The 4,804-nt window shown below is 38.0% G+C and overlaps 1 long non-coding RNA gene across 1 annotated transcript; it reads left to right on the top strand.

Moving 5' to 3' along the window:
- The first annotated feature begins 3,373 nt into the window (after positions 1-3,373).
- LOC122147099 lies at positions 3,374-4,253 on the top strand. The gene is made up of 3 exons (XR_006161416.1): positions 3,374-3,596; positions 3,710-3,791; positions 3,856-4,253. It is a non-coding gene; the product is annotated as an uncharacterized LOC122147099 (long non-coding RNA).
- Positions 4,254-4,804: the final 551 nt, after the last annotated feature.

The following is a 4,804-nucleotide window of genomic DNA, read 5'->3' as shown; positions in this document are numbered from 1 at the left end:
CTTCGTAAAACTGAAGTTGAGCCACTGATGTAACATGGACTGTTTTACCGCTGTCCTTACTACATTTCTGGACCTGGAAACATTACAGATGCGTTGCTGTCTATGCAGGGTCTGAGAGCTCACATTTAATCAAAAATATCTTAATTTGTGTTCCAAAGATGAATTGTATTGAACAAATTTGTCGTCAAAAACGTTATAAGTCGTTATCCTCCATTTTCTCCTCAGGCAGGAAGTTTAAAGATCTGCGAGCAATAGGTGTCGCTGCTCCGTCAAGACCCTCAAGATACTTTTCAGCATCAAACAAGTATTTCTGACCCTTGTAAGTGACTCAGCAATGCTGGGTAGATCAGGAAAGTTTCAGCGCCTTTCTGGTGAAGCTTGGATCTTATGGTTGAAAGCCGTCTCGAGACTGTAATCAGCATAGAACTCCAGACACGTCCTCTGGGCAAAGTGGGTTTTGCTTTACGTGCTCCTTGAAGGATGGCTTTCATGTCAGGGTAGTGAAGAAGCCGAAATATCAATGATCGTGGCCTAGTTGAGTTGGAGTTCGAGTATACGCAATGGGCTCTGTTGATCTCAATTGGGCATGAGTGCTCTGAAAGATCAGGGTTTCATTTAGATAGCATTTTCTGTAGAAAACCGACAGGGTTATCTCCTTCCATTGCTGTTGGCAGATTGACTAAACGAACATTGTTGCGACGTGACCGATCTTCCAGGTCGTTGCAGTTTCGTTGCATCTGCTCTAGTTGAGTCAAGCAGAAGTTTGTATCTTTTTTTTTATTTGCGTAAACTGCCTTGAAGATTGTCAACTTTCGTTGTAATCGACACCATACTTTTACTCAGAGAGTCCATTTCTTGTTTCAGTGATCAAAGAACAGCTCTGTTTTCATTATTGTAGTCATTGAAAGGATTAAGGGCCATCTTTATCGCCTCTGTCAACATACAAGAAACCATTTCTCGGATAGCCTCCGGCTGTGCTTTGATTGCTTGGCTAACAATTGAGGCAACGTCGTCATCGAGTATTTTGAGGCGTTTGCTGCTCGTAGCAGACTTTTTGCAGACTCCTATTAGAAATGTCCAGTTGTCAAAACAAAAACAAAAAAGATATTTTCCTCTGTATGAAATGACTATTTTGAAATAGGAGGTTAATACTCAGAAGCCTAGTGTTGTGCAGCCGTCTTGCAGCACGCGCCACTGGAAGTGTTTTAAATCATGCTTGTTCCACAGCTAGCCATATTTTACCCATGTTCATACTTTTTAATTCTATACATGTAAATGTTTTCACAATCAACAGATTTATGCGGATTCTAAACAAATGCATTTTGAAAATGATTAAAATAACATTGATACAAATAGTTTCACCAAATAGACAGCAATTCAAATACAGTAAATCTTAAAATCACTCCTAAATATTTAAAGTGCAATGTGGAATAAAGGATGGTCTAAAGGATTTCCTTTTGTCTTCATTAAATTGATTCTCCAAATAGATTGACCTCTTCTCTACAGCTGTCTACATGGGATTAAGATTCTGATGGCTTTATATGTGTTTGTATAATATTCTATTTAATAGTACAGATTATGTAAAAATAAATAAACAAATATAATGATAATGTGTCTTTAGTGTCAAATTTTAGCTGGTTTAATGTCGTCAAGATTTAATATCATTGTGGAAAGGTTTCCATATTGAGTTCCTCACCCTCAGCTTGTTTCCTGTTTCAAACAAAACTGTGAATATCTTTCAGGTTGTGCAGTGAATGTCTTAAACATTTGGTTGTAGTGTTTGATTACGTTTTATAGAAGATTGTTAAATTTGATTTTTATGCACTGTTTGAGCTGCTTGTGGTTTTAGCATAAATGCACTTATTTTAGGACAATAGTGTTACCTTTGTCATTTGCAATGGAACATTTGTGTTGTACTGAATGTAGACAACATGCTGAGGGTAAAGTACATGGCACCAATTTACCTATTTGATTTTATAAAAGTTAATCTCCCTAATCTCATCAGAAAAAGTAAAACTCTATCTGGTGCTTGTTTTGACTTTCCACACGTTTTTTTTTTTTTTTTTACTTGTGTCAGGGTATTTGGTTTCCACTGGTGTCACAGTAAAGGCTGGGTTTGTTTAATGAGTGCACATGAGGTTTGTGTCCTTTGTATATTTTTATACTGCAGTGCCAACATGTGAATGTTTCTCAAAACCCTTTCCATACAGTCTTCAAGTGTTCAACCAGTTACTTTCATTTTGCGATGTTTATTCATTGTTAAATTTTCAGAGAAAAAAAATATATTAAAATCATTAGTTGTATCAAACTGTTGAAATTGTCTAATTTGCGTCCAGCTATTTTTAGATGTACAAAACAAGACAATTGATGTGTCCTATCATTATTTTAATCTGTTATCTTAATTAAGAACACACTGGTTTGTACTGCAAACAGTTTTACCGTTTACTGCACGTTGTTATTCTCCTCGTTATTTACCTATAGCGGCTAATGAAACGGAAGTCTCACCCATAGGCTTACTTCCATGTTGAGGAAAAAGGTGGATACACGATGTTAATAATGTTTTACTGAGTTGAGGTTGAAGGGGAGTATATACACAATGTAAATAATATATTATTGAGTCTATACACTATGTTAATAATATATTATTGAGTGTTTACACGTCATTAATATTATATTAATTGGGCAGTGTGAGATTTATTGGTAACAGAACTTTGTGAGATCGCGATGAACAAAGAGTGAAAGCATTTTAGTGGTTATGAGCACTCTTTGCGAGCTTTCTAGGCAATCAGTTTGAAATGTAGAACTTTGTTTTTTGGCACACACACTTTGCAAAGTTTCGGGAATTACATTTGCATATTTATGCGTGATTCGCTCTCGAAGTAGCAGTGTTTGGCATGGTGATAACATAGCAATAGACTGGAAAAAAATATGTGAAAATGTGCATTAAGACTAGAGCACTCTCACTAATTTCAGAAGCACCCTCAGTGATTATTTCTGGAACCACGTTGAAACACTTTTGTTGCATAACTATATACAAAAAGAACAAAATACAAATGCCCTAAATAAAATAATTGCCTCACCGTCATTGGTGTGTAAGTTGGGGCATTTCCGATGCCAGCGAATGTGGGTATCACTGGTGTAAAATTCATTTAGTCAATTTAAGTGGCATTTAATATTGCTAGTTTCCCTTCAAGGGTTCTTGAAGATTAAGGCCAATAGCTGGTCAGTACTGAAATGTCTACTGCTTGCCAAGGACTGTGGGCGAGGTGGTAAATGGTGCCATGTCACCCTCTGGTGTAATATCCAGTGCCTTGTCAATTTTCTTCAGGCCTTGGGATAATTTCTGAGGTTTGTTCATCATCTGGGCTGTATGATTGGCTGGCGTTACCCAAACAGGTGAACCTATCAGTGTTTGTACTTGATCATGATTGGTCAGCTGGGTAAGTTTCATGAGCCAATTAGTGCTGGTGATGTGCATATAAAAGGGGGAAGTGTTTGGTTGCTTGGGATGCATCCAGAATACAATGGGTACTGCCCAGTGTCATCCTTGGTACCGTCCCTTTGTGACATGTGGTGCTCCTGAATGAGTGCAAGCAGTTGGGTTATTCTCGTGTCTGTTGTGTGTTGGCCAGTTTTTAGGTTGATCCCGGTTTTAAAAATGCCTTTTTGCTTGTTAAATGGAGAGGCTTATTACCTTGTTTGTTTTTAGATAAGGGCCTGCAAGTAACTGTAATCCTGTGTGGTGAGCGACCATGTGTATTGCAGCCTTGTACTGGTTTCTACTTGTACTGGTAGGTATGGGGAGTTTAAAGTTTGTTTTAACAAGTTTGTGTAACTTTTGTTCAATGTCCACAGGTTTGATTGCACATCCAGGGATTTCCGGTGACCTTAATTGAAGCCTTACAAACATCAAGTGACTGCTCTGCTCTGTTTTGTTATAGTTTTGTCTGGAATTCATCTGGGTCCGTCTGTTATATTGTTTTTGTATTGTTTGATGCGTGGATTTAGGTGTGAGGCGTTGGCCATGGTACCTTGTACTGCGTGTCCACATGGAGTGCTATGTTTAATACTTGATTTTTCACAAGAGTGCGTGTCATGGGTATTGAGTGTGGGGTAGAAATCTGATGGTCTTTGCTGGCCACCTCCCTCTTTATTTTTCTTATTGTTTTGTATGTTACTGGTAAAGACTTGTGATTTATCAAGACCTTGTGTGAAGTGTTGTATTCGTTTTATTAATTGTATGTTAATAAAGTGATTTGTTTATATCGGTCTCTTTATGCTCACCCTGCCTTTGGCAACGAACCTGTGTCCCTTTGCTTAGGGCTGTTATGTCCCAGTGTATTCTGGATGGCGTCGTCAACTATAGGATTTCTTTATTATTGGTAACTTTCACACACCTGACCACTTCTTGCCACCATGTTCCCATGAACATTTGCGAGATTTATTAATTGATGGACTAGAGTGGTGTGGATTATTGTCATTGTTTTTATCAGCTGTTTGGACTCATACTGACAGCACCCATTCAGTGCAGAGGATGTTTTGGTGAGTAAGTAACGGAATGCCATGTTTCTCTGAATCTGTTCTGAAGAAGAAACTCATGTACATCTTGAATGGTGAACTATTCCTGTAAATGGGACATGCCAAACAGCATCATGTAACTCTTCAAGCATCAAACCCCCCGCAACCCAGAATCTAATACTCAATGTAAGCAGAACAATAAATAGTAGAACATAGCATATATTGAGATGGCTATCTCTATCAGATCTTTGTTCTGGGATCTGAAAATGGTTTTACAGGTGCAGTA

The sequence above is a fragment of the Cyprinus carpio genome, chromosome A12 (genome assembly GCF_018340385.1).
Source record: "Cyprinus carpio isolate SPL01 chromosome A12, ASM1834038v1, whole genome shotgun sequence".
Classification (NCBI taxonomy): domain Eukaryota; kingdom Metazoa; phylum Chordata; class Actinopteri; order Cypriniformes; family Cyprinidae; genus Cyprinus; species Cyprinus carpio.
The sequence above is the reverse complement of the archived record's forward strand: the minus strand, read 5'-3'. Positions and strand labels throughout refer to the sequence as shown.